General features: G+C 39.7%; 1 pseudogene; it reads right to left on the reverse strand.

Moving 5' to 3' along the window:
- Nucleotides 1-13498, reverse strand: part of LOC128057586 (tigger transposable element-derived protein 1-like) — a 63553-nt pseudogene extending 50055 nt beyond the window's left edge.
- Nucleotides 13499-18644: the final 5146 nt, after the last annotated feature.

The raw sequence follows: 18644 nt of genomic DNA on the forward strand, positions 1-18644 counted from the left end.
ATAACTTTTCTTCCAAGGAGTAAGCATCTTTTAATTTCATGGATGCAATCACCATCTGCAGTGATTTTGGAGCCCCCCAAAATAAAGTTTGACACTGTTTCCACTGTTTCCCCATCTATTTCCCATGAAGTGATGGGGCCAGATGCCATGATCTTCGTTTTCTGAATGTCGAGCTTTAGGCCAACTTTTTCACTCTTCTCTTTCACTTTCATTAAGAGGCATTTTAGTTCCTCTTCACTTTCTGCCATAAGGGTGGTGTCATGTGCATATCTGAGGTTATTGATATTTCTCCCGTCAATCTTGATTCCAGCTTGTGCTTCTTCCAGCCCAGGGTTTCTCATGATGTACTCTGTATAGAATTTAAATAAGCAGGGTGACAATATACAGCCTTGACATACACGATACATTCCATGAAACCAAAGAATTTAATGAGAGAACTGAATAAAACAAGGGGACGGGGAGAAGATAGCAAAAGAAAATGAGGAGATCAGTGAGCAGCACACAAATCCAATACTGAAACCAAAACAGAAAACAAAAACAACATACCGCCACATCCTAGCAATCAGTTCAGTTCAGTGCCTCCGTTGTGTCCAACTTTTTGCGACACCATGAACCACAGCACACCAGGCCTCCCTGTCTATCACCAACTCCCAGAGTCAACCCAAACCCATGTTCATTGAGTCGGTGATGCCATCCAACCATCTCATCATCTGTCATCCCCTTCTCCCCCTGCCTTCAATCTTTCCCAGCGTCAGGGTGTTTTCAAATCAGTCAGCTCTTCGCATCAGGTGGCCAAAGTATTGGAGTTTCAGCTTCAACATCAGTCCTTCAAGTGAACACCCAGGACTGATCTCCTTTAAGATGGACTGTTTGGAACTCCTTGCAGTCCAAGGGACTCTTAAGAGTCTTCTCCAACAGCACAGTTCAAAAGCATCAATTCTTTGGCACTCAGCTTTATTTACAGTCCAACTCTCACATCCATACATTACTACTGGAAAAACCACAGCCTTGACTAGATGGACCTTTGTTCACAAAGTGATGTCTCTGCTTTTTAATATGCTGTCTAGGTTGGTCATAACTTTCCTTTTCAGAAGTAAGCGTCTTTTAATTTCATGGCTGCAGTCACCACCTGCAGTGATTTTGGAGCCCAGAAAAATAAAGTCAGCCACTGTTTCCACTGTTTCCCGGATATTAAATAATAATAAGAGTGCTGCCCCCCAATAAAAGCTACTCTGAAGCTTAAAAACCTAACTTTATCTTAAATTTAACTTTGAGAATCACAGGAGACTTGATCTAGAAGAAGAATCAGCAAAGTTTTTCTGTCAAGGGCCAGATAATAAATATTTTGGCTTTGTGATAGCTTGCAAATAGGATAAGTTTTCAGGGCTTGATAGGAAGCACAAACCCAGAGACAATTTTTCAAAGATATGAGAGAACATTCTGAGTAGCAGAAAATGAGTAAAGATGAAATAAGTAAATTTAAAAAATAAGTAAATTGACAACAATAAGTAAATTACTGACTAGATTAGATACGTGCATACTATGCTCAGGTAGTATATATTGCAATATACACTTTACCCAAAGGAAAAGGGGGGTAGTTTTTTTAGTTTAGGGAGAAGGTTCAGGAAGGAAGGAGAGACCAGGCATGAAAAAAATAATTAAAAAAAGATGTATCAAAGCCCATGTATAAGAAGAAAACCTCACCTAACATGAATTTGCAGCTATAGCATTACTGCAGAATTTGTATCCAGTGTGTTATGTTTACCCTTGCTCTGCTCAAAATATCATTATTTACACAAATGAGTCACATGAGGAATGAGGCTCTTGAATTCTAAGACAATTGGAAGATGGATTTTGGACCAAGAGAGACCTTGGGAATCGCATGAGTCAGTCACCTCATGATACACGTGAGGATATTATCATGCAATACACTATACGGAATGTGAGCACATCTGCTATATATATACACATATTTTAACATCTGCTATATATATACACATATTTTAACATCTGCTATATATATGCACATATTTTAACATCTGCTATATATATACACATATTTTAACATCTGCTATATATTAACAGGTAATGAAAAATAATTTTACTTAGGATTTCTAAAAACCATTTAAAAGAAACCAGTCCCAGCATCATTATGCCAGTTCTATTTATACCGACACGCCAGGTTACTCAGGTTTGTCTTTTCTCTGGATCAGTGGGTAGAAATTCACAATCAAAATCAAAACAACAGGAAACAGCTCTAAAGGACACACATTTCGAAGACCTTGAAATCTTCTCTGGTTCTGAGGTAATGTACTAGTTGTTGTATTTTCTGACGGTATTTAAGTGTTCTCTTTGGGGTTCAAGTCTAGTATTTGACTTATTTTTTTCTATTCTAACAATTGTGGTTCAGTTTCTCTTCTACATGAAAAAGAAAAAAGAAAAAAAGAAAAATACTACCCAGAATTCAGTAGGATGAGTTTGTTAATGTTTTTAATTTTAAAAATATCTAAAAAAAGATTTTCATGCTTGTAGCAATAGCATGCATGTCAATTGGAACAGATTCCAGTTTCTGATGATTTTTATAGAATTCTGGTGCCTTACATTGTCGTCTCTCTTCAAACACAATGTTAATGGTCATGAATTCAACACAAGTACAGAAAATACAGTAACTCAGGATGTGACTCTGAAGAATGAGGGCATGTATGTTTGTGTGTGTGTGTATGTGTACACTTTCACCATGTTGATTTGTACATCTCATTTGGTTTGCTTTTTTTTAAAATCAGAAATATAAGACTGTTATTCAAAATGATCTCTGACCACACATTTAATAGAAATCAGGCTGTGCTACTACTATTGCTATTCCAGCCTCTAGAAAGAAAAAAAAAAAATAGCCTGGTGAAATCAGTTTTGCTGGAATTTTGATAGCTGTGGAAGCTGTCTCAATTGACATTACAAGTGTGAGGGGAAGAAGGTAGTTTAAAGTAATAACTACAGAATAAAAGGGGTCTGGGGGAAATACAAACATACCAGTGCTCTTGATATTTTTCAGAAATATTTTCTCAGTATTTCTTTGGTTGAAGATCTTTGACGTTTCCCCGTTTTCAAAGCTTATTTCATCCCAGGCATTCAGAACGGCAAATGTTAAACTTTTTTCTTTCATAAATATGCATTCGTATTTGGAAATTTCAGTCTTTTGAAGACACACTATTAAATATTCTGACGTGTTTAGAGTAAGTTCTTTTCATTGCTTTTCTGTTAATCTAATTAATGTGATTAGCATTTTAAAACAGATAAATAATATAAATATGTCTTCCTTGATAAGTAGGAAAAAAGGCACAAATGGCGAATAATGACTTAACCAATCTGACTGAATTTTAATTAAAACCCTACCTCTAGCTAGCCCTTTACATTTGAGAAACTTTTAAAGTATCTCTGCTACACAACTTTTTCATCACAAAATGAGGGTAATAATATAACTGAAAGCACAGTGCTACTGTAAAGATAGGATAAGACATGTAAAGATCTTGAAAATGTCCTTCCATAAAGTAAGTGCTGAATAATGCTGTTATTGTTATTACATGGTAAAAATTTCTCTTTCTTAGAATTTCCAGGGCAAGCAGTAAAATATGAAAAACACTCTTGCTGTCACTTAATTTTACTATTTCAAATATTTATAACTAACATTCAGTTCCTATGGATCTTTATTTCAGTTGGCCAGAAACAGGCTTTAATATTTTCAGAATAAAGCCGGAGATATAAACAAGGAGAGTCAGATGAAGAGGTGAGGGCCAAGAGAGGGTTAAGGTGTGCAGTTAAATTTTACACAGTGTACCCAAAGCTTCCTTAAGTTATTAAGCTGGGTGAGACTTCTTAGAATCACCCACCTTGTGTGTTTCAAACAGTTTTAACTCTCTTAGTTAAAGTTTGAGTTTACCAGAGAATTAGTCTTATTCTACCATTGCAACAGAAGTATTTCCTAGAGATAAGAATTCATTCCATGTCATACAGGTGGTGGATAGTATTTTGTCCATGGCCAGCACAAAGACAGGTTAAGCATATCAAACTGACATATTCTTTAGAAACTGTAATGAACTGAACATTGTCACCCCAGAATTTGTATATTGAGGACTTAATACTTTAGAATGTCACTATATTTGGAGCTAGAACCTTTAGAAAGAAAATTAAGGTTAAAAGAGCTCATAATGGTGGGTCCCTGATCCATTATGACAGCTGTCTTAATAAGAAAAGGAGAGACCAGGGGCAGGTACACACAGAGGAGAGGAGAGACCATGTGAGGACAGAATGAGGAAGTGGCTATCTGCAAGCCAGGGAGAGAGGGCTCAGGGGAAACCAAACCAGCCTCCAGAACGGAGAGAGAATGAATGCTCATTGTTTAAGCCACCCACTTTATGTTATTACTGATGACAGTCCTTTGAAACCAATACAGGTATTAGACACAATGGGAAAAGACTCTAGGGCATGGGTGTATTACCATTGTGCAATAGTTCCCAGTGTGTTACTGTGGTAACAATACACAATGGCACAATAACACAATTGTATCTGATAGGAAGGTATATGGGCAAATCTACAAATACCAGGACTCTTTTACATTCTATGTAATATCTCTCCAATTAATAGAGAAGGACTATCCTATGGACTTTGCCATAACAACTTCTTCCCATCCTGAGTCTCTAGGAAAGAGTACAGATAAAAACACCCTCATCTCTCAGTGCTAAGCTATATATACATGAGCTTGGGACTGTCGGCAAGTGAGATTCAAGGACTTCTTTTTGTGTCTCCAGTCTTCTCATAACGGTGATAAAACCTGGAATGAGCTAAGACCAAATGCTGCTATCTAGTTCTAGAAAATACTAGGTTAATACCACAAGAGGGTTTGTATCAGCTACCTTGGTCAGACCTGAAGATTCTAGCAGACCAAAGTGATACTTACTATTACTTCCACAAAATTCTCTAGGAAGTGGAGGCTCTTCTCATACTTCCTGTGTATGAATAGCTGTTTTTTGAAAAATCTTGAGACCCAATGCCATCAGGTTTTTAGTAGCTGATATGTCAGTTTCTGTTCATATAAAACCTAATAATGAAAGCCTGCTGAACGTCATATGGTATGGATTCCCTTCTATGAGTTTTCCTCTTGGTGTATCTTCTATTCAATTCTGGTTGAAGGGCCTTCAAGAGTGAACATCGACATTCAAGGAATCAGCGAACTAGATGGACTGGAATGGGGGAATTTAACTCAGATGACCATTATATTTACTACTGTGGGCAAGAATCCCTTAGAAGAAATGGAGTAGCCATCATAGTTAACAAAAGAGTCCAAAATACAGTACTTGGATGCAATCTCAAAAATGACAGAATGATCTCTGTTTGTTTCCAAGGCAAACCTTTCAATATCACAGTAATCCAAGTGTATGCCCTGACCAGTAATGCTGAAGAAGCTGAAGTCGAACAGTTTTATGGAGACCTATAAGACTTTTTGGAAATAACACCCCAAAAAGATGTCCTTTCCATTATAGGGGAATGGAATGCGAAAGTAGGAAGTCAAGAAACACCTGGAGTAACAGGCAAATTTGGCCTTGAAGTACAGAATGAAGCAGGGCAAAGGCTAATAGAGTTTTGCCAAGAGAATGCACTGGTCATAGCAAAAACCCTCTTCCAACAACACAAGAGAAGATTCTACACATGGACAATCCCACATGGCCAACACTGAAATCAGATTGATTATATTCTTTGCAGCCAAAGATGGAGAAGTTCTATACAGTCAGCAAAAACAATACTGGGAGCTGACTGTGGCTCAGACCATGAACTTCTTATTGTAAATTCAGACTTAAATTGAAGAGAGTGGGGAAAACCACTAGACCATTCAGGTATGACCTAAATCAAAACCCTTATGATTATACAGTGGAAGTGAGAAATAGATTTAACGGACTAGAACTGAAAAACAGAGTGCCCTATGAACTATGGACAGAGGTTCATGTCATTGCACAGGAGACAGGGATCAAGACCATCCCCAAGAAAAAGAAAGGCAAAAAAGCAAAATGGCTGTCTGAGGAGGCCTGACATATAGCTGTGAGAAGAAGAGAAGTGAAAAGCAAAGGAGAAAAGGAAAGATATACCCATTTGAATGCAGAGTTTCAAGGAGTGGCAAGGAGAGATATGAAATCCTTCCTCAGTGATCAATGCAAAGAAATAGAGGAAAACAGTAGAATGGGAAAGACTAGTGATCTCTTCAAGAAAATTAGAGATACCAAGGGAAGATTTCATGCAATAATGGGCTCAGTAAAGTACAGAAATGGTATGGACCTGACATAAACAGAAGATATTAAGAAGTGGCAAGAATACACAGAACTGTATCAAAAAAATCTTCACAACCAAGATAGTCATGATGATGTAATCACTCACCTAGAGCAAGACATCCTGGAATGTCAAATGAAGTGGGCCTTAGGAAGCATCACTACAAACAAAGCTGGTGGATGTGATGGAATTAAATTTGAGCTATTTCAAATCCTGGAAGATGATGCTGTGAAAGTGCTGCACTCAATATGTCTGCAAATTTGGAAAACTCAGCAGTGGCCACAGGACTGGAAAAGGTCAGTTTTCATTCCAATCCCAAAGAAAGGCAATGCCAAAGAAGTCTCAAACTATTGCAAAATTGTACTCATCTCATACGCCAGCAAAGTAATGCTTAAAATCCTCCAAGCCAGGCTTCAGCAAGTTCTTCAGCACGTGAACCATGAACTTCCAGGTGTTCAAACTGGTTTTAGAAAAGGCAGAGGAACCAGAGATCAAATTCCCAACATCCGCTGGATCATGGAAAAAGCAAGAGATTTCCAGAAAAAAAATATCTATTTGTGCTTTATCGACTATAACAAAGCCCTTGACTGTGTGGATCACAAAAAGCTGTGGAAAATTCTGAAAGAGATGGGAATACCAGACCACCTGACCTGCCTCTTGAGAAATCTGTAAGCAGGTCAGGAAGCAACATTTAGAACTGGACATGGAACAAGTGACTGGTTCCAAATAGGAAAAGGAGTACATCAAGGCTGTATATTATCACTCTGCTTATTTAACTTATATGCAGAGTACATCTTGAGAAACGCTGGGCTGGAAGAAGCACAAGCTGGAATGAAGGTTGCCAGGAGAAATATGAATAAACTCAGATATGCAGATGACACCACCTTTATGGCAGAAAGTTAAGAATAACTAAAGAGCCTCTTGATGAAAATAAAAGAGGAGAGTGAAAAGGTTGGCTTAAAGCTCAACATTCAGAAAACAAAGATCATGGCATCTGGTCCTATCACGTCATGGCAAACAGATGGAGAAACAGTGGAAACTGTGGCTGAGTTTATTTTGGGGGGCTCCAAAATCACTGCAGATGGTGATCTTAGCCATGAAATTAAAAGACACTTACTCCTTGCAAGGAAAGTTGTGACCAATCTAGACAGCATATTATAAAGCAGAGACGTTACTTTGCCAACAAAGGTCCTTCTAGTCAAGGCTATGGTTTTTCCAGTGGCCATGTATAGATGTGAGAGTTGGACTGTGAAGAAAGCTGAGTGCCGAAGAACTGATGCTTTTGAACTGTGGTGTTGGAGAAGACTCTTGAGAGTCCCTTGGACTGCAAGGAGATGCAAACAGTCCATCCTAAAGGAGATCAGTCCTGGGTGTTCATTGGAGGGACTGATGTTGAAGCTGAAACTCCAGTACTTTGGCCACCTGATGCTAAGAGCTGACTGATTTGAAAACACCCTGATGCTGGGAAAGATTGAGGGCAGGAGGAGAAGGGGATGACAGATGATGAGAAGGCTGGATGGCATTACCAACTCAACGGACATGGGTTTGGGTAAACTCTGGGAGTTGGTGATGGACAGGGAGGCCTGGTGTGCTGTGGTTCATGAGGTCTCAAAGAGTCGGAAATGACTGACCGATTGAACTGAACGGAAGAGCTGGAGATTTTAATAATAGATGTATTGGAATGGGACACATAGTACCCATATGGGTTGGAATTGTAGATCTTGGATTCCAGGAACTTCACAACATCTGTACTACCTCAGTTCAGTTCAGTTCAGTTCAGTTCAGTCGCTCAGTCATGTCCGACACTTTGAGACACCATGAATCGCAGCACACCAGGCCTCCCTGTCCATCAACAACTCCCGGAGTTCACTCAGTCCATCGAGTCAGTGATGCCACCCAGCCATCTCATCCTCTGCCATTCCCTTCTCCTCTTGTCTCCAATCCCTCCCAGAGTCAGAGTCTTTTCCAATGAGTCAACTCTTCGCATGAGGTGGCCAAAATACTGAAGTTTCAGCTTTAGCATCATTCCCTCCAAAGAAATCCCAGGGCTGATCTCCTTCAGAATGGACTGGTTGGATCTCCTTGCAGTCCATGGGACTCTCAGGAGTCTTCTCCAACACCACAGTTCAAAAGCATCGATTCTTCGGCACTCAGCCTTCTTCACAGTCCAACTCTCACATCCATACCTCAAGCTCTACTAAGTCATTACTTAGCAGGATATAGATTACATCATGCATACCTAATACTGCAACCATCTTCTGTCAAGGAAGAATCTTGCAATATCTTGCTCACTCTTGCTTTTAGTATGGTTATTAAATCCATCTACCTCTGCATCACTTGCTGTGGAACAGGCTTGTAGAGCTTACCCCAAGTCAGCTTCCTATTTTTGCTGGGTATGAAAAGACTGAGAATTCTAGGTAGTCCTCAATTCTCAAAGCAACATTAAGAAGCTGTCAGTTTCATCTCCATTTTACACATGAAGACACTGTGATGTCAACATAAGAACTTGTTGTTTCTGGTCACCAGTTGGTTCGTGGAGCTGAGATTCAAACATAAGCAGTATAGTTTCCAAGCCCACATCCTTAAGCACCCATCTACTGTCTATTGCTCTTTCTTTAAAAATTAATTCATCAGATTTTTTCAGTCTCCTGTTGTATTCCACAAACTTGTTCATGATTTTAATCCTGCTAAGATTATGTTGGTTAAAAACACTGTAGAGTAATGGTACGGGGTAGGCAGGTTGTGAATGGCAAGGAATCTGTTCTAACAGGAAAGGAATTTAGCTTTTAATGCAGGATATCATTAGGATATCATTGGAAACTCCACCTCCTTAAATATTGCTACTGGACCTATCAAACTCTCAAGTAAAAAACTAATCAGACATCTAATTTAAAGGGAAATAATAACTTTAAGTATATATCTGACAAAGAGACCATTTAATTGATGATCATCTTTCTTAACTCACCTTGGATCATTTCTTTACACTTAATCACCTTGTAAAATGCACTAAGGAAGGGAGTACAAGTTCAGTTAAGCAGTGGGCTATTAGAGATGATCTGAGCCTGGCATCTCCTGCTTAATATTATACTATCACTGCCTGTCACATTTTACCTTTGGATTCCTGAATTTATGAACAGATCTTTTTCTGCACCATTTCTATTTTCAGCTCAGATTCCATGCTTATTGAATCATGAGGGATGTTTAAAGGAGATATTTATGTCTAGCTAATCTGACATCTGACTCTTTCAGGAATTCTTACTTGTTTCAAAACCTCCTAACCAGTTTCCCTGATTCTATTCTTGATTCCCTCTATCCATTCTCCTAACAGCATCCAAAGTGATTTGAAAAATGACACACAAGCACATAAGTAAATAAATTAGATTATGTCATTTTCCACTTAAATCCCTTTCATGGCTTTCCTTTGCATTTAAAATAAAATTCTAACTCCTCATTATAATTTCCAAAGCTCTGCTTTGTCTGGTTAAGGCTACCTCACAATTCAAGACACACTATAAAGCTACATTAATCAAGATACTATTGTATTGGCAAAAGAATGGACAAATAGATAGATGGAACAGAAAATGGAGCCTATAAATAGACCTGTGGAAATATTTCCAACTGATCTTTGACCAGAAAGCAAATGCAGTTCAATGGAGAAAGGACAGCTTTTTCAATAGATGATGCTTCATATATGTATACACGCAAAATCATAAATGTAAACACAGTCATTACACCTTATGCCAAAAAAAGTAGATTATAGACATAAATGCAAAACACACACACACAAAAACAAACTCTTAGAAGCTATAGGAAAGAACAAAATTGCCCTTAGATTTAGATACAACCAGAAGTACTACGAAAAAAAACAAAAGAAAACTTGAACCTCATTGAAATAAAACACTTTTGCTCTGTGAAAGACACTTTAAAGAGAATGAAAAGAAAAGTCACACACTGGGAGAAAATATCTGAAAAAACACATCTGATAAAAGGACTGATTAACTATATGAAGGATTCAAAACCTAGCAGGAAGAATACAAACAACTCAATAAATTACAGAAAATACCAAAGTAAGCATCTTACCAAAGAAGATATATGGATGACAAAGAAGCAAATGAAAATATATTAAACATTTAAAATCATTAAAGAAGAGCAAATTAAAACAGTAATGAGATACCACTACACACCTGTTATTAATAGAATATCTAAAATACAAAACTGAAAATACAAAACAAAAATGCTGGTGAAGACATAGAACAGTGGGAACTCATTTTTGCTGGTGAAAATGCAAGATAGGATTCATTTTGCAGGACAGTCTTGTAGTTTCTTAGAAAGTTAAACAGAACCTTAGCATACAGTCCAGCAATTGTATTTTTACCTAAAGGAGCTAAAAAATTTACATGCATACAAAAAGCTTTACCAAATGTTTATAGCAGCAGTATTCATAATTGTCATAACTTCAAAGCAGCAAAGATATCTTTCAGTAGGTAAACAGATAAACTGTGACCCATCTATGCAATCGAATGTTATTCAGTGTTGAAAAAACAGGGAGAAATCTCAAATGCATATTATTAAGCAAAAGAAGTCAGTCTGAAAATCCTACATACTATTATTCCAACTGTATGACATTCTGTTTAAGTCAATGGTTGCTAGGGCTTGGATGGAGAGAGGAAGGGATGAATACTGGGTATCTGAGGGATTTTTAGCTTAGTGAAACTATTCTACATTGTAATGGTAGACATACAACTATGCATTTATCAAGACTCATGGATCTATGCAACAGTAAGTGTGAATACTTTATACAAACTACGGGCTTTAGTTAATAATAATGTATCAATATTAGTACATCAACTATAACAAATGTAATACATAAATGTAAGATATTAATAATGGGGGGAAATTGCTCTGAAAATTCAATGCTGTTAATTACAAATATGTATATGGCTGATTCATTTTTCTGTAAAGTAGAAACTAATTCAACATTCTAAAGCAACCATACTCAATTAAAATTAATTTTTTAAAAAGGTAAAATATATCTATATGACATATAGCTAAATAATAATATACCTGATAACTGCCATTGGAGGTCAGAGAAAGAGGTAACCTTATAGTTACCATAAAGTAACAGAGGTTATGTTACTTTAACTGAATATATGAAATATCTGTCCAGTGATAAAGGGGCAAACTGAGATTTGGATAGCATCTTCAAGTTGCTTAGAATGGAGAGTGGTAAAAGAGAGAAAATAGAACATGCCATATAAGGGGGGCAAATACAGCAGGAGTTAGTGGAAAATTCTTTGAACTGTTATATAAGCTAGCAAAATGACCACTGAGGACAGACTGCTACTATGGTCTAAAGGTTTGTGTCCCCCCAAATTCGTATGCTGAAATCTGGCCTGATGTGATGGTATTAGGAAGTGGGGCTTTTGGACTCTGTACTCAAGAATGGAATTAGTGCTTTCATATGAGGCCTGCCACATAGCTTTCTAGCCCTTTTCACCATGTGAAGTTACAAGCTAAAGTCTGCGACCTGGAAAAGGGCCTTCACCTAACCAGGCATCTCAAACTTCCAGCCTCCAGGAATATGAGAAATAAATTTGTCCTTTATAAGCCACTCAGCGGAGAAGGCAATGGCACCCCACTCCAGTACTCTTGCCTGGAAAATCCCATGGGTGGAGGAGCCTGGTGGGCTGCAGTCCATGGGGTCGCTAAGGGTTGGACACGACCGAGCCACTTCCCTTTCACTTTTCACTTTCATGCATTGGAGAAGGACATGGCAACCCACTCCAGTGTTCTTGCTTGGAGAATCCCAGGGACGGCGGAGCTTGGTGGGCTGCCGTCTATGGGGTCGCACAGAGTCGGACACGACTGAAGTGACTTAGCAGCAGCAGCAAGCCACTCAGTCTGTGGTGTTTTGTTATAGCAGCCTGAATGGAATAAAACACCTACCTTTTCAAAACACAACATTAGTGTTTGTCAAGATTTGTTTTCAGAAACGAGATGAACTTTTTGTTTCCAAAGTACTTGATCATGGGCTGATGTATTCATTCAGTTAAACACCAAGGGACAGACTACAGCCAACTGGTCTAATGGGTGACTGAAACTGGTCCTGAGTTGTATTCTCTCTGGAAACTACAGTCAACCCTGTCACTATGAAGGAACCATTTGACTACCACCAGAAGGAATGAGTACAGTTAAAATAAAAGACTGACAACATTTTCAGCATGACTGCAGATATTTCTGTTCCCTCTCCCACAATGTCCCAGTCACTAAACCATGACTCCCAGGGGCACAGTCTCTTAATTTGTATTCTCTGAAACAACCACACCTAGGAACTCTTTCCAATCAGCTCCCACTTTGACCCCATGGTAACTTAAACCAAGTTACTTAAATCTTCTCCTTGTTAAGAAAAGACATTATAATACATAGGTCAATAAAATGACCACAAAATTCTCAAGCTTTAAAAGTCAGAAAGTTTCTGGCAACTGGATTATTGGTCTTTTCGAACTAATTCTTGGTCTCCTTGCCCTGCAGTGGATCTAGCCTGGATTCCCTGCCTTCAATTTCCCCGCCCTGGAAATCCACAAACCTGCCCCAACTTCTCTTTGGAGACCACACAGATTTCCTTAGCAGCCTGCCCTCAGACTTTTAACATTGTTTTCCCGGGCTCCTGGGCCAGACACTAATTTGTTCATTCTTTACAGGGAGGAATATGTGAAAAACAAAACAAAAGAAAAACTAGGTGCATTTATTACCATGATATCATTTAAGCACTCATGCTCCAGATCCAGTGAGTAAATGGTGATTAGTTTTTCAATTCTCATTAAAAACAAACAAACAAACGAACAAACAAAAAAACTTCGTGAAGTGAGTATTAGTATTACCTTCGCATCCCAGAGATTGAAAGTACAGAAGGGTTAAATCATTTAACCAGTCCTAATTAGCAAGGAAGGTTTCAACCCAGGCCATGTGAGCTGACCGCACTTTTACCCCTTTGCGCGGATGGTGATGGCCATTCAGGGGATGAAGGCCCGCTGGGTGGGAGGCTTGCGGAGACACTGACACCTGGCTGCCTGGGGAAGAGCCTTGAGACCAGGAGCCTTGGAGGGTGGGGCCGCACCCGTCCCCACGGCCCTCGGCGGGCACGTGCCTGACTTCGTGCTAGACAATGACCCTGCGTGTCCCACATGCACTTGCTGGGGCCTCCACGTGCCGCCAGCCCCTTTGCGCCCTAGAGTCACGTGTGCTCCAGCCCAATGTGCGCCTGTGCAGGCCCCACGTGTCACCTAGCTCTGGCTCCACGTGCTCCTGTCCCGGCCTCCACTTTTGAACCGCTGCGGGCGGGGCGGGGCCTTGTCCGAGCCCCACCCGGGGAACCGGTTAATTGGCGGCATAGATGGAGCACTAACTTTGCAGGGTTTAGAAGCTGGTGTTGGGCAGCCGCAGCCCTGACAGCTCTGCAGGAGCTGGGGCCCCTCTGAATCTCTCAATTCTTCCCAGGACTCCGTGACCCAGTGCAGAAGCGTGCGGGTAGGTGCTTGGTGGGGATGGAGAAGCGGGAAGGGGCACCTGCGCGGGACAGGCGGGAAGCGGAGTGCAGGGCGCGCCCGCAGTGAGTGCTCAGTGAACAGCCAGTTCTGAGACTTCTGGAATCCGGCACAGCCAGGCCCCTTGTTCGGTGTTTACACAGTTAGGCGGATGGAGTTCCTTTTTGGCTGGTGGGTTGCTTTCAGCACAGCTTATGTTACTTTAACTGATCTTCATGGTGCCTTTGTGTGCAGTGTGCTGGGCACTCGAATAGTTTGCGCATCATTTCTTGTGCCAAATACGCGGATTTCTGAAATTTGTAGAGCTCTTGACTCCCGTCTCAGCCTTTAACCTTGGCTTCCTCCCCAACGTGACTAGAGACCCGTTGTGGTTCTTATCCACCTTGTTTTCCAGGCTGATAGGACTCTGGTGTCAGGTTTTTCTCCCCAGACTCTTCCTGGGAGAGACCTAAGTTCTCTTCACAGTTACTTGGCATTAAATGTTACTTGCATTTCCTTTGGATAAGCGATATTTCAATGTACTGTAGAAGTTTTTGACTTTTAATACTAACAGAATATTCAGAGAGAAGTTGGTAGATTTCATCAACCAACTAAATATTATCTTTGGGGACATTTTACCCGGGAGTTTGGTTTCTTCAAATGTGCAAATTAATGAATTGAGTCAGATGAACTGTTTTAAAAATCTTAGTTCTGGCATATCCATAACTCAGTAAATGGATGTGATTCATGTGACTGTTAGGATGCCCGGATAACAGTTGACTCTTTTTTTCTTTTAGGTTAATTATGACTCTTTCTCTTTCTGAAGCTACAGTTTGGGGTAATCTAGGAACTGTGTTCTCCATCTGACAAAAGGCTTTATTTTGCAGAATACCTATCAGTAAAACTGTCTTTTTCAAGGCAACAATGGTAGTGGCCTAGGTCAGGTAGATGCATCCCAGTCTTGCATTTGAGTTGCTAATTTTCCTTTAAATCTTCAAAATGCTAATAATAAATGGAAAGAAAATCACTTTTCATTTGTACTGATTTAAGAAAGACCTTAATATTGGCATTACTCTTCTTACATGTGAAAGCTTCATATAAGTACTTGATGGCAGAATTCTGAATTTTACCTTATTTTGCATTGTGGAATAAGTTTAATTCAATATTTAAGAATTTTCAACTTCTTCAAAAGATAGTTGCAAACAGTTGAGAAATCTTCAGGTTTACTGAGTGAAGAAAATCACCAGACTTCATTTAATGGAGAACATGGCACCTGTTTTCTCTTTAACAGCAGAAGTACTAAATCTGGGTTATGGGCATTTGTGAATAGGATCCTAGATGCTATTCCTAAGGGAATATTTGCTCAGTAGTCAAACTGATGGCTCTACAGGGGAGGAGTAGAAGTGGGAATTAGTGGATCTGAACTCAAAGAAAAGACTACTCTCCCCTTCACACCAGGTAGAGTGGGCAGGGAGGGCTCACTATAATTTCTCACCTGTTCTGCTTGCTACAGTTAGACTCGCTACCTGCTGGCATTTGTTTGGCCCTCTGCTATATTTGGCTGCTTGTCACAGTCCTGGTGACACAGTAGTGAAAGCCAATATTTCTGAGTTCCTTACTGTGTTAGTTTCCTAGGGCTGCTATAATAAGGTGCCATAAACTTGGTATATTAAAACAACAGATTTGTTGACTCCCAGTGTTGGCAGCTAGGAATCCATAATGGAGGAGTCAGCAGGCCTCAGGTCCCCTGACGGCTCTAGGGGAGAATCTTTCCTTGCTTCTTCTCACCTTCTGGGTGTTTTCAGCAGTCCTTGGTATTCCTTCCCTTGAAGATGTCATGACAATCTTTGCCTCTGTCATTTTGTTGCCTTCTCCCTGTCTGTCTTTTCTCTTATGCTGCCGTCTATGGGGTCTCACAGAGTCGGACACGACTGAAGCGACTTAGCAGCAGCAGCAGCAGCAGTACCCTTAGGTTAGGGATGAGTGTAATGACTTAACTGATTACTTCTGCAAAGATCCTATTTACAGATAACATCACATTCACAGTCACCTAGGTTAGGACTTCACCTTATTTTAGGCAGATGTGATTCAAGTCAAAACTCTTACTGCTCCTTTTCTGTGTGTTGTGTCAAGTGGCTTTGCACTTTTAATTCTCTTGTTTGTAACTCTTCTGTACCCCTAAAGGGGCTGTAAAAACCAGGGGCATGGATTAGGTGAAAACAAAAACAAAAACAAAAAAAGCCTGTACAGCGCAGGGAACTCAACTCAGTGTTGTGTGGTGACCTAGAGGGTGGGATGGGGGGTGGGGTAGGAGGGACCGCCAAGAGGGAGGGGATATATGTATACATATAGTTAATTCGCTTTGTTGTACAACATTGTAAAACAATTATACCTCAATTTTTAAAAAAAGTTTTTAAAAAACGTCTTCTTTAACCTTCAGCCAATGTTTCAAAGTCACTTGATACTTTTTAAAAAAATGTGGACAGATACAACCAAAAAATGTTATGTTGTTTTGTTATTCCTTTGCACTGTAACTGAATTCTTCTGTTGCCTGGAATCACTTTTTTAGAGAGCTCAAAGTAATCCCATATGCTCTCATTAAGTTGTTTGATTTAAACAGGGGCCAGTACTTTTGTTTATTAGCACTTAATTGTTTTTGTTAGTAGAGATTTACTTTACTTATTTTAACCATCTGCAGCCTTTACCTGTTTTCAGAGGCGATCTCAGTCTTCAGCATAAAATCTAATACCACCTAGAAGGATAGGTAAACTTTGAATTAGCAGAAACAATATTCAATAAATTTGCTGTAATCTTGATCACAGATAAGAAGGTTTTTCTACTCAGGGCACCCAGTTTTAACACCCATATCACTTTTTACTTTTGTTTTCATGAGTTTCTGCTTACTATCCAATCAATGTAGTTCTTTTGTCTTGACAATCCTGTAATAAAAGAGTGAAGTCACTCAGTCGTGTCTGACTCTTTTCGACCCCATAGACTGTAGCCCACCAGACTTCTCAGTCCATGGGATTTTCCAGGCATGAATACTGGAGTGGGTTGCCATTTCCTTCTCTAGGGGATCTTCCTGACCCAGGGATTGAACCCAGGTCTCCTGCATTGTAGGCAGACGCTTTACCATCTGTGCTATCAGGGAAGCCTGGTGTAATATTAAAACTCTTTTGGAAAAATTCTTAGAACTCTTATATCCTAAATGTTTTAGGACTAAACATATGTTCTGATAGAGTTAAACCCTATGCCTTGCCACATCTAGCCTCCAGTGTCCTGATAGTCTTTAGCAGACTGAATACTGTTTGGAGGTGGATACCACCATCTATCCAGGTGGTTAGAGCAGGTAAAAGGAAAATTCATTTAGTGAGGACTATGCAGATGAGTTCTAAGGAAGGAAGAAGCATAGAAATACCTCTTTTAATAAATTTATGTTAGAATAGGTTTAAACTTATAAAAGTCATGAAGTCAGTATGTTTCTTTATATCTCACATCCAAATTTTTACTAATGTTTTACATCAATATGTGTGTGATAAGTAATGAACAATATTGAAATATGATTATTAACTTAAAGTCCATAACTTATTTAGATTTCCTTAGATTTTACCTGATACTCATTTTCTGTTCCAGGATCCCATCCGTTATATGGTATTACATTTAGTTGTCATGTTTCTTTAGGTTTCTCTGTGCTGGCACATTCCCATGTTTTTAATTCTACCTCCATTGATTTCTGGTCACTTTTCTGGCCACGTTGCTTATCCATCTCATTTACTCCTCAGAATAACTGAGAGAAGTAGAATTAGTTCTGTATTGGAACAGAACAGTTGGGCAGTTTGTCCAAAGTTGCATTATTAGAAAATGTTGAGTCTGCAGTTTGAACCCAGGCTCCTGGAACTCCAAAATCCATGCTTTTCTTCTTTGAGTTTTAGCAGTTACTACTGTGTCTGCTGTATTAGCACAGATTTCCATATCTGAACGTAATTTGGTAATTTAAGTCAGCTTAACTTGGTAAGCTAAGTTTTCTTAGCTTTAGCACTCTTGGCATTTTTTATTGTGGAGGGGGCTGTTGTCTGCATTGTAAGATGTTTAAAAGCATCCCTTCTCTTCTCTCTTTGCACTAGATGCAGGTAACATACCTGCCTTCTCACGCTCCTCCAGACACATAGTATGACAACCAAAAGTGTCTCCACATGTTGCTCTTTTTCCTATGGGGGTGTTCAGTCATATACTGAGAATCAGTGGGTTAACAGTTCCCTTAAAAACGCTCTGAGTTGATGGCCATGATCTGTAACATGTATTGAATAAACTAGAGCACTCTGCAGAGAAGACAATAGCACCCCACTCCAGTACTCCTGCCTGGGAAATCCCATGGGCGGAGGAGCCTGGAAGGCTGCAGTCCATGGGGTCACGAAGAGTCGGACACGACTGAACGACTTCACTTTCACTTTTCACTTTCATGCACTGGAGAAGGAAATGGCAACCCACTCCAGTGTTCTTGGCTGGAGAATCCCAGGGACGGGGGAGCCTGGTGGGCTACTGTCTATGGGGTCGCACAGAGTTGGACACGACTGAAGTGACTTAGCAGCAGCAGCAGAGCACTCTGAGGCAATTTGAGCTTCTAGAAACTGTAAGTACGTTTTAAAGAAATAATGCATGGCTCACACTTAGTGTTGTGGGAAAACGTGGGTTGTATTTTTTTTGTTGTAGTTTAGTCTGAAGTCTGAGAATGAAAATCAAATGGTTACATTTTCACCTAGAGTTTGTTTAGTTACCCTGTATGTTTGCCTTACATTGGGGTCCATTTTT

This window comes from Budorcas taxicolor, chromosome 12 (assembly GCF_023091745.1).
Source record: "Budorcas taxicolor isolate Tak-1 chromosome 12, Takin1.1, whole genome shotgun sequence".
NCBI lineage: Eukaryota > Metazoa > Chordata > Mammalia > Artiodactyla > Bovidae > Budorcas > Budorcas taxicolor.